This window comes from Capra hircus, chromosome 14 (assembly GCF_001704415.2).
Source record: "Capra hircus breed San Clemente chromosome 14, ASM170441v1, whole genome shotgun sequence".
Taxonomy (NCBI): domain Eukaryota; kingdom Metazoa; phylum Chordata; class Mammalia; order Artiodactyla; family Bovidae; genus Capra; species Capra hircus.
This window is the reverse complement of record NC_030821.1, coordinates 57,339,101-57,351,220: the sequence shown is the minus strand read 5'-3', so window position 1 is coordinate 57,351,220 and position 12,120 is coordinate 57,339,101. Positions and strand designations below refer to the sequence as shown.

Genomic DNA, 12,120 nt, shown 5'->3' with positions numbered 1-12,120 from the left:
TTTTTATTTAACCATAGGTTAAATTATCATTGCACTAAATAATTTAGCTAGAAATAAACTGCTTCTAAGTTAATGCTCTTTTTTCAAGTACTGCTACTCCATGGTAAGTATGGGAAACATAGGTAAAATGTGCCTCGGTGTCTTTGCCCCCTAAAGAAGATGGTGTATCTACCTTTGATGTAAGCACCAAATTAAGACTGCAGCAATGACACCCCACTCCAGTACTCTTGCCTGGGAAATCCCATGAACGGAGGAGCCTGGTAGATTACAGTCCATGGGGTCGCTAAGAGTCGGACACGACTGAGCGACTTCACTTTCACCTTTCACTTTCATGCACTGGAGAAGGAAATGGCAACTCACTCCAGTGTTCTTGCCTGGAGAATCCCAAGGACAGAGGAGCCTGGTGGGCTGCCGTCTATGGGGTCGCACAGAGTCGGACATGACTGACGCGACTTGGCAGCAGCAGCATACCTTATGTTCTTAGGACAGTTCCTAATAGTTTTTCAGTTTTTGATTAGGATACAGGTGTTACTTTTTTTTTTTTTTAGTTTTTTATTTTTTAAATTTTAAAATCTTTAATTCTTACATGCGTTCCCAAACATGAACCCCCCCCCACCTCCCTCCCCATAACAGGTGTTACTTTTGTGCACTACGACACATAACCTTCAACAACCAGCAAACTTAGATCAGACAGACAAACAGTAATAAAAACCAAAGAGAAATGTTGTAGCGCCAAGAAGGCAGGAGTCCAGAAGGGTTAGTGGGAGGTATGTTTAACAATCTGTGAGTGTGGTGGAAGTCTAAGGCTGGCCAGGAAATCGCCGAACGACAGGTTCTCAGGACTCTGTGTTGGAGGTGATGGGAACCAAGTGCGTCCCTCTGCCCGCCCGCATGTGCGGAGGTGAACAACAGCAGGCAGGTGGCACAGGGCCGAAGTGCAGGAGCTGTGGGGAGTGAAGAGCAGGTGGGCTAGAGCGGCAGGAGGTGAGAGCCGCCCCCCGCCCTGTTACCATGGGGACCGGGTCACCTGACCGGGCGCCGCGCGCCTGCGCGGGCGGAAGGCGGGGGCGGCGCGGTGACGCGCGGCGCGGGCGGTCCTCGGGAGCGCGCCGCCCTCCCTTTGGGTTTCAGAAGTCCGAGCCAGTGACCGGCGGCGGAGAGCGGGTCTCAGCGGTCTCGGTGAGCAGCCCTGGGGGACACCGGGGGACGCTCACGCGGCGTCCCGGGCGCGGGGACGAGGAGCGGGAAACCTGGGGGACTCGGGGCCGCTGGGCGGAGGGCATTTCGGCGGCGGCCTTTCCTCAGTGGGCTCCGCTCCGCGCCCCTCGCGGCGCCCAGCCGGCCCGGGGGCGTAAGTTTGCGCGACGGCGCCCCTCTGCCCGCCCGCGGCCTTGCGGGATTCGGGGTCCCCGTCCGGAGAGAGGGGCAGGGAGGGAGCCTGAGGCCCGGCCGGGGACGATGCAGGCAGCCCCCCGTCCGCCGCGACTCTTTTTGTTCGTGTTGGGTGGGCCCGCGGCCGGTGCGGGGGCACCCTCCGGCTCTGGTCCCGGGGCCGCGATCCCTGTGTGCGGAGTCGCCCTCGGCGGCGGCGGCGGCGGCGGCCGCGTCCGAACGTCCGGAGTTGGAGGGAGGTGTTCGGCCGGCGCAGCCTTGACTTTCTGGAAGGGGGTGGGGAGGCTGCTCGCGGCGCTAGTTTGTGGAGAAGTTGGAGGAAAGGGAGAAGAGCTCCCGGCTGGGTGAGCGCGGCAGGAAATGTTCCTAGAGGGCTCGCCTTTCAGAGCCTTCCGAGCTTTCCTTGCAGGATTTCCCTATAATCACGGGAAGGCGGAAACTTACAGCTACGGAAAGTTTCCCCTTTCCCCAAAACGGGCTTATTTCATCGTGGAGTCTTGTATGATGCCGATTTTAAAAAGAAATGTCTAGGTTTATCTAGTCTGTGTTGTGTATGTGGTCCGCACACCCATTTACTGTTATTTTTAATATCATGTACATTTACTGTTACTTTAAATATCATGTGCACTTCCTAGGAAGTAGGTTTGGTTTACCAAACTCGTAACATCCAGTGTTTCGAGGAAAAAAAGTCCTGGCTAAAAAGGAAAATTACAGGGAAGAAGAGCCACAGGCTGGTTAGCTGTATCTCAAATGTATATAAATGGTCAGTTTTAAGTTTGTCTTTTCCTTTAAGTTTTTCTGTTTTAGGTTGAGGGCAAACAGTAAAAATGTGTGTTTTCATTTGCTGTGTTACCAACTTAATTCTACAAACTTTTGTTCTTTAAATGGTGTGTAAACATTATAAATCAGATTGTGCTACAGAATTAAAATAAGGGAATGTCTTTTAATAGGTTCAGGAAATAGTCATCCTGTTACAGTACATATTTAACTTTGGCAGCATTAATTTTTCGTTATGTTTGGGCATTTTAAGAAAGGATGTGAAAATCGTGACTAAAAGAGGAAGCATTTACTAATAGTCGGCGGTTGAACCTACTTTTCAATAAACAGTTCCCTAAATTGAGCATGACTCAACTATATTTTTTCCTGTTTTTGCCGGATTTAGGTACTTTTAGATAGCAAATGCCAAAAGTCGCTTTTAGATAGCAAATGCCAAAAGTCTCTAAAAAGATTCCCACCCCTGCAACTGTTATATGTAGTAATAGATACATTCACAATTATTAATGTTTCCAAGTGCTGCCAAGGTTTTTTTTTGTGTATTTAGTCTTTGAGGAAGTAATCAGTTAACGTGACTCAACATTTAAGTAAAGAAAAACAGGGTCCGTAGTGTGTACTGTTCCCTTCCTTCAAGGTCCTCTAGCCAGCCAAATTCTCTTACTGTAGGAAACAGCTGTTTTGCATTTCTTAGGTATCTTTATAGGGATATTTTATACCTTACAAATATATATTTTCCCCCTTCTGTTACTTCTCTTTTTTTAATTGCGGTAAAGGACACAACTTGGTGACTAAACAGCAGGCATCACAAGTGCATGTAACATTACCATCTTAACCATTTTAAAGTGTACAGTTCAGAGGTATTAAATATACTGACGTTGTCATGCAACCATCACCGCTGTCCATTCCCTCAGCTCTTTTCATCTTGTTCTCATTAAACAGTAATGCCCCATTCTCTCCTCCTCTCAGCCCCTGGCAACCATTTTGGTACTTTGTGTCTCTTATGATTTTGACTAGTGCAGCAACCTCATGTAAGTGGGATCAGGGTGTTTGTCTTTTTTATATTTGGTTTATTTCACTTAGTGTAATGTTTTCAAAGTTCATTCATGTTATATATTGCAGAATCTCTTTCCATTTTAAGGCAGGGTAAGATTCCGTTGTGTATGTGTGCGCGGGCATACATTTATACACACAGTTATACCACATTCTGCTATCCATTCATCTGTTGATGGACACTTGGGTTGCCTCCAAGGTCGAGCTAATTTGGGGGGTCTTCTATACTGCTTTTATAGCACCTGTGCCCAGGGGGTGCAGTAGTAAAGAGTCTGCCTGCCAGTGCAGGAGACCTGGGTTCCATCCCTGGGTCGGAAGATCCCCTGGAGTAAGGAAGGGCAGCCCACTCCAGTATTCTGGCCTGGAGGATCCCATGGACGGAGGAGCCTGGTGGGCTACAGTCCATGGGTTGCAAAGAGTCAGACACGACTGAGCAGCTGAACACGCACATGTGAACACGCACCATTTTACATTCCCACAAACAGCAAATTAAGAGTTCTAAATTTTCCACATCCTCACCAAAACTTGTTTGGTTTTTTTGGGTAGTTGTCACTCTTGTGGATGTGAGGTGTATCTCATAGTTTTGATTTGCATTTCTGTAATGATTAGTCCATGGGAAATAGATGGAGAAACAATGGAAACAGTGTCAGACTTTATTTTGGGGGCTCCAAAAATCACTGCGGATGGTGATTGCAGCCATGAAGTTAAAAGACGCTTACTCCTTGGAAGAAACGTTAGGACCAACCTAGATAGCATATTCAAAAGCAGAGACATTACTTTGCGGACTAAGGTCCGTCTAGTCAAGGCTGTGGTTTTTCCAGCAGTCATGGATGGATGTGAGAGTTGGACTGTGAAGAAAGCTGAGCGCCGAAGAATTGAAGCTTTTGAACTGTGGTGTTGGAGAAGACTCTTGAGAGTCCCTTGGACTGCAAGGAGATCCAACCAGTCCATTCTGAAGGAGATCAGCTCTGGGATTTCTTTTGAAGGAATGATGCTAAAGCTGAAACTCCAGTGCTTTGGCCACCTCATGCGGAGAGTTGACTCGTTGGAAAAGACTTTGATGCTGGGAGGGATTGGGGGCAGGAGGAGAAGGGGACGACAGAGGATGAGATGGCTGGATGGCATCACTGACTCGGTGGACGTGAGTCTGAGTGAACTCCGGGAGTTGGTGATGGACAGGGAGGCCTGGTGTGCTGTGATTCATGGGGTTGCAAAGAGTCGGACACGACTGAGCGACTGAACTGAACTGAGCTGAATGATTAGTGATGTTGAGCATCCTTTCTTGTGATTGTTGCCTTTTCCTCTATATTCTTTGGAGGAATGATTATTCATGTTCTTTGCCAATTTTGTTTTTGTTGTTTTAGGACTTCTCTAAATATTCTGGGTATTAGTCCCTTATCAGATATGATTTACAAATATTTTTACCCATTCGATGAGTTACCTTTTTATGCTATTGATAACATTCTTTGACACAAAAAGTTTTTTAGTTTTCATGAAGTCCAGTATGTCAGTTTTTTCTTTTGTGACCTGTTCCTTTGGTGTCACGTCCAAGAAATCATTTTCAAATTGAATGTCAGGAATGTTCTGTCCCTTGTTTTCTTGTAAGAGTTTTATTGTTTTAGGTCTTAGGTGTAGATCTTTCATCCATTTTGAGTTTTTATATATATGTATGCACACACATATATATTTATATGGTGTTAGATAAGGGTCCATCATCATTCTTCTGTGTGTGGCTTTCCAGTTTTCCCAGTGCCATTTGTTGTAAAGATTGTTTTTTTCCATTGGATGGTCTTTAGACCCTTGTCAGAGATCATTTGACCATGTATATGAGGGTTTATTTTAGGCTATCTCTTCCATTGGTCTGTGTTTGTCTTTCTGCCAATACTATACCATTTTGAATACCATAGCTTTATAGTAAGTTTTGAAATCAGGACATGCAAGTTCTCCAGTTTTATTTCTACAATTGGTTTTAATTTCTTTCAGCAGTATTTTGTGGTTTCCATTGTACAAGTTTTTTACTTCCTTGATTAAATAAATTCCTAAGTAGTTTATTATTTTTGATGCTCTTGAAAATGGAATTGTCTCTGTTTTTTCCTGATTGTTCACTATTTATGTGTAGAATTGCAATTGATTTTTGTACCCTGACTATCCTGTTTCATTGGTGAATTTATTAGTTCTAATGCTTTTTTATGGAGTTGTTAAGGTTTGCTAAACTCTAAGCATATAAGGTCATATCTGAAAATGTAGATAATTTTACTTCTTTTCAGAGAAGGAAATGGGAACCCACTCCAGTATCCTTGCCTGGAAAGTCTCATGGACACAGGAGCCTGGTGGGCTGCAGTCCATGGAGTCACAAAGAGTCGGGCACAACTGACCGACTAACACTTAATACTTACTTCTTTTCTAATCTGGATATCTTTTATTTCTTTTTCTTAACCTAATTGCTCTGGCTAGAAGAGTAGTGTGGAAGAGTAGTGTTGAAAGTGGGCATTCTTGCCTTGTTCATGATCCCAGAGGAAAAATAATTAATCTTTCACCTTTGAGTATAACATTTGCTGAGGGTTTTGCATTATATGGCTTTTATTATGTGGCCCTTGCTTTCTTCTATGCCTGTTGTGTCTTTATCATAAAAAGTGCTGAATTTTGCCAAGTGCTTTTTATGTATCAATGAGATGATTGTGTTTTTTTTCCGCTTCATTATCTTGATATGATGTATTGCTTTGAACAGTTCTTATATGTTGAACTTTCTCTCCCGATAATGAATCCCATTTGTTAAGAAGTGTCTAATCGGTTTAATATGCTGTTAAGTTCTGTTTGTTAGTATTTTGTTGAGGATTGCATCAGTGTTCATATTGGTTTGTAGTTGTCTGGCTTTGGTATCAGAGTAATCCTGTCCTCATAGAATGAAAGTGTTCCTTCTTCAACGGTTAGCAAAATTTTGAGGATTTATACCAATCCTCTTTTATGTATTTAGTAGAGTTCACCAAAGACGCCATCAGATCCAGGGTTTTTGTTGAGAGACTTGACTACTGATTCAGTCTCTTCACTAGTTACTGGGCCTATTCAGATTTTCTGCTTCCTTGTGATTCTTAGTAGGTTTTGTGTTTCTAAGAATTTGTCCATTTCGTCTAGGTTATTCAGTTTTTTAGTGTCCGTTTGTTCATAGTGCACTCTTTATATAGTCTGTTTTATTTCTGTAGAAACAGTTCATTTTAACATATATATATTTTTTCTCTTAGTCCATTTAGCTAAAGGTTTGTCAATTTTGTTGATCTTTTTGTAGAACCAAATTTAGGTTTCAGTAATTTTAATTTATTTTTTCTGTTCTCTATTTCATTTATCTCTGTTCTCATCTCTGCTGCTTACTTCTGCTAGCTTTGGTTTTAGTTTGTGTTTTCTTTTCTGGTTGTTTATTCCCCCTTATTTTATCACAAATTTGAGCGTGCTTTACATACTGGCCTAAATAGGGCTGTATTTTTTCCAGTTAGTGATAATATTTTGGATCTCTTTTACTACCTTATCTGTTTAGTACTTCCTCCTTTGTTTCAAGAATTTTGCTATTACAGTTGGTGCTTCAGGGATTAAAATTCTACATATGTTGCTTTTTGTATGTAGATATATTTGTAGACTAAAACCTGAAGTGGTATTTGTGGGTTGGAGAGTATCTGCATTTACAGTTTTGGTAGATACTGCAAACTCACTCTTTATGGAAATTGTACTACTTTATACTTTTACCAGTAATATATGTGTTTCTCAAAGCCTCATTACCAGAGAGCATTGTCAGACTTTGTATTTTTGTCTGTTCAGTGGGTGGGAAATGGGTAAAAAGTTATTCTATTTAGAAGAGATGTCATATGACCATATGTCTCAGTGGCTTATCATAACAATCTCCCTGGATATTTATTGAAAGAATTCCTAAATTCCTAAGCCCTTTCATGAAATCTGTGTCTGTATTTTTAACTAGTGCTCAAATACTTCTGATTTGGTGATTTGCCAGGTTTAGAAACATAGCTGTGGAAGACTTTGCATCAAACTGTGTTCCTTGACACCATCTGGAGTCATCTGGAATGTATGATTGTATGATTCAGTGTATGAATCAACTTGAACATAAGAACCCCAAAATCTTATTCTAAATTTTTGTAGCATTTAAAGGTATATGTAGATGAAATGGCATTGTCTTTGAGGACAACTAATTGCTCATCAGATGTCTTCCATAAAGTTGAGAGAGAACACATTTTATAAATACTCTTCCAGATTTCAGTCACATTTCTAATACAGCTTGTTAGTGCGTTTAGTTCTTCCTGCAGTTGGTTATCAAAACACATTACTGGTTTTAGATTTCATATCCATTTCTAATAGGTTCTAACATTACTGTCTGGTAACTTTTGTACCTGCGTTGTCAAAAAGCAATATTTTTTGTGGGGATGACAATTTATATTTGCAGAGAATTTTTGTTTGTGGAATTTTGTGGGGATGACCGTCTATTTCTGTATTATCAGAGAATTTTCACTTATACTTTTATAAACACCAATTAAAATAGTCAGTGCAACAAAGTTTTAAAAATTTCTCTGCCTTGCTGTTGTAATGCGCATGTGGAGAAAAAGTGAGCCGGGCAGTCAGGCAAGAGAAGGAAATTTATTAGAGGGAAAACAAGAGGGTGACTGGCCTTTAAAGAAGTCCAGTGTCCTCCCTTTCTAATGGGGTCTTTCTTATACCCTGCCAATGAAAAATTCTCTGAAGGGATGGTTAATTTTTAGCCTGTAGCTGAGTCCTGTGATCATGTAGCTGGAGGTCTGGAATCCAGTGGTCTTATAGCCTTGAATAGGTAGGTGCCAATTCCTTTCTCCTTCCCTTATTCTTAAGAAAGAATAAAAATCTTGAAGTAGAACTTTTGAGGAAAAAAATCTTAATTTTAAATTGTATCCATTGGACCCTGATACAGAGGGTTAACGGAGAAGGCAATGGCACCCCACTCCAGTACTCTTGCCTGGAAAATCCCATGGATGGAGGAGCCTGGTGGGCTGCGGTCCATCGGGTCACAAAGAGTCAGACATGACTGAGTGACTTCACTTTCACTTTCCACTTTCATCCATTGGAGAAGGAAATGGCAACTCACTCCAGTGTTCTTCCCTGGAGAATCCTAGGGACGGGGGAGCCTGGTGGGCTGCCGTCTGTGGGGTCGCACAGAGTCAGACACGACTGAAGCGCCTTAGCAGCAGCACAAGAGGGTTAAAGGGCAGATTTCTGGACTCTGTTTCAGGCTTACTGTTTCAGTTTCTGGGTCTAGGACTCAAATCTCTGTTCTTAACAAGATTTCCAGATTATCTTTATGGACTTAGAAATTGAAGATGATAGGGCTTACATGGGGTCTCATTGATGAGATGGCTCATTATGGCTACCTCGCAAACAAAGAATAAAATCACAGTGATCCATGAGACTGACCAAATTGCCCAAATGGCATCTGTTTTCTCGCTGGCACCTATCTTCTCAAAGCTGTGAGACCACCAGATTCCAGACCTTCAGCTGCGTGACCACAGGACTCAACTACAGGCTAACAATTAACCATCCCTTCAGAGAATTTTTCATTGGTGGGGTATAAGAAGGACCCCGTCAGAAAGGGAGGACGCTGGTTCTCCTTAAGAGCCAGTCACCCTCTCTTTTTTCTCTAATTAATTTCCCTTTTATTGCCTAACTGCTTGGCTTGCTCTTTTTCTCTGCACTCGCCTTAAAGCAGACAAGATGTTTGAGGACCTTAAGCAGGTTTTTTACTATGGTAGTACTTTGGGCTACTTTTCTATAGAGCATTTCAATTGTTTCCTGTGCTGTGAGGTGATACCTCGTTGTGGTTTTGATTTGCATTTCCCTGATGGTGTTGAACACCTTTTCATATATCTGTTGGCTGTCTTTGTGAAAATGTCTGTCCAGCCCCTCTGCCCAGTTTTTAATTGGATTCAGTGTACAGGTCTTTCAGCTCCTTATTTAAATTGATACCTCTGTTTGATGCAATTGTAAGTGGAATTGTTTTCTCAATTTCTCTTTCTGATAGTGTATTTTCAGTGTATAGAAATGCCAACAGTTTTGTGTATTGATTTTGTATCTTGCAGCTTTACTGATTTTATTAGTTCTAATAGTTTTTTGGTGAATCTTAGGTTTTCTTCATATTCATAATATAAATAGTAACAGTTTTACTTCTTCCCTTCCTTTTGGAAGGGTGTCTTTTCTAACTTTTGCTTGCCTAGTTGTTCTGGCTAGGACATCTAGTAGTGTATTGAGTAAAAGTGGCAAGGTGGGATTCTTCTCACTGCATTTTACAGCGCCCCCCCCTCCCCCGTTTATGCTTTTGATGTCACAGTTTACATCCTTTTATCTGTGTTGCCCTTAACAAATGAGTGTAGTTATAGGTGTTTTTTGTGTGTGTGTCTTCAGTGGTTATTCTAGCTTTATAAGTAATTAGTCCACTATCTTTATAACTTTAGGCTATTGTGAATTTTCTATATTTACTTTTACCATTGGGATTTAAACTTTGTTTTCCTGTTACTAATTAGCATCTTTTTGTTTCAACTTAAATCTCTTTAAAATTTCTCTTGAGGCTGGTCTAGTGGTGATAAACTCCCTTATTTGCTTGTCTGGGAAATTCTTTACCTCACCTCCAGATCTGAAGGACTTTTCTGGGTGGAGTGTTCTTTCAGCTGTTAGTCCCCTGTCCTGGAGTTTCTGCTGATGAACTGCTTAGAGTCTTTTGGGGGTTCTCCTGTGCATAACAAGTTGTTCTCTTGTTAGTTTCTAAGATTCTTTCCTCGTCTTGACGTTTGAGTTATAACATGTCATGGTGTGGGTGTCTTCATCTCTTTTTGGAACTTCTGAGCTTCTGGATCTGAATGTCTGTTTCCTTCCTCAAGTTAGGAAAACTTTCAGCCATTATTTCTTCAAATTTTTTACCTCTTTTCCTTCCAAAACCCTTACGCTGCGAATGTTGGTGGCATGGTGGTGTCTCGTAAGTCCTCTCAGCTGTTTTCATCCTTTCTTCTTTCTGCTGCTCCGACCTGCACTGCCCTGTCCACTGGTTTGTTTCTTCTCTTCTTCAGGCTCATTTCTTCCTGCGTTCTGCTTCCTCTAGTCTGCTGGTGAACCCTCTGTCATATTTTTTCAGTTTTCATATTTTTTAGTTTTAAGATTTCTGCTTGCTTACATTTTCTGTATCTTTTGAAATTCTTTGTTCATGTATTGTTCTCCTGAACTTAGCCTCTATTGTAACTTAAAACTGTATCGGGTAAATCACTTGTGTGTACTAAGTCCCTTCAGTCATGTCTGACTCTTTGTGACCTCTGTCCATGGGATTCTCCAGGCAAGAATACTGGAGTGGATTGCCAATCCCTCCTCCAGGGGATCTTCCTGACCCAGGGATCAAACCCGGGTTTCTTATGTGTCCTGCATTGGCAGGCAGGTTCTTTACCAGTAGTGTCATCTGGGAAGCCCAATTTTTTTATTGAGGCTTTATCTTGGTCTTTTGTTTGGATTCTGTTATTTTGTTTCTTCATTTTTCTTGACACCCTTTGTTTACATAAAACAGGCAGCCCATCTGATCTTGAATGACTAGTCTCATAGAGGAGATGAACTTTCTCATTTAGCCCTGCACTTATACCTTGTTGTATCTCATACCCTTTTAATTTTCCAAGCAGCCTACTTTATTGCTTTTGGCTCTCAGTAGCTGAGGCTGTGCCAGGGTCTGTCACTGGCCCAAATGGGAGGATCCCAGTCAGCACCTAAATTCAGGTTGGTGCGAAGCCAGACCCAGGCTCTCAGGCAGTAGCTTTTAAAGTATACAAATGTTCCCTCTGCACTGAGCCTGGCAGGAGAGCCCGTTAGCTGTGTCTTTGTTTGCTGCAGTCCTGTTGAGCTGAGGAAGACAAGCCCTGCTGACTTCCAGAGCAAGGCTGTCCAGGGATGTTCCCTGTGGGTGGCAGACAACTGCCTTGGCACTGGGTCCTTTATCAGAGACACTGGCTACCTCGGATGGGGCAGAGGGAGATGCAGAGATGGGGCCTGCTGGCCCTTCCAGTCTTTGGAGAGAATTATAGCCCCTGGGTGTATATTTAATTAGCAGCCTGCTTCCTCTTCAGGCCACAGCTATGAAGATCAGGTAATAGATCTCTTCTGGAGAGTCTGGGGTGTGTTCAGTCTGCTGTCTTTACACTGTGCCCTGGAGAGAGCCTGTGAAGAACTGTTTTCTCAGGAGGCCAGCTGATGGAGCACCAACTTGAAATGGGTTTCACAGTTAGAGCATCACGGGGTTGCACCTGGGTGCAGCCAGGACCAACTGAAAGCCCTGTTGTCCTCCTCATAGACACAGCCCACTCTTGGCTTGTCAGTGATGGGGCACTCAGTTAGGGTCTCCCTGGATACCTGAAGCTGCCTTTGGGGTGAGTGTGTCGTGTGGGTTCCGTCCCTTCCGGGTGTCCATCATGACAGCCGCTCTCCAGCCCGGTTGCCTGCTCCTCGTCCGTAGGAGCACTTGCAGTCCTGTGGGACCCGTGAACGGACGTCTTGCCACCAGAGCCTGGCTCTCAGGATGTCCCTGGTGGCAGCTACAAAAACCGGGACACCTGATGTGTTGTGCTGTTTTTTTTTTTTTTTAAGATAAGTGTTCTGCAGTCCTGAAATTTCATCATCCTAAGATTTCTTGAAAAACAACTTAAGACTAAACAAGTAGACAAGTATTGTTTTAACTTTTAAATGATCGCAAAGTTTAAAAAATTTTATTTTTATTTATTTGGCTGTGCTGGGTCTTAGTTGCAGCACTCAGAATGTTTTAGTTGCTGCTTGTGGAATCTAGTGTCCTGACCAGGCATTGAACCCAGACTGCCTGCATGGGAAGTCAAAGGGGAGACCAGTTATAGTGGGTGA

General features: G+C 42.7%; 1 protein-coding gene across 2 annotated transcripts in view; it reads left to right on the top strand.

Moving 5' to 3' along the window:
- Nucleotides 1,053–12,120, top strand: part of SDCBP (syndecan binding protein) — a 32,443-nt gene continuing 21,375 nt past the window's right edge. For both annotated transcript variants that reach the window (XM_018058483.1, XM_018058482.1), the window contains exon 1: nt 1,053–1,179. The gene's annotated coding sequence lies outside the window, so the exon portion shown is untranslated. The remainder of the gene's footprint in view (nt 1,180–12,120) is intronic.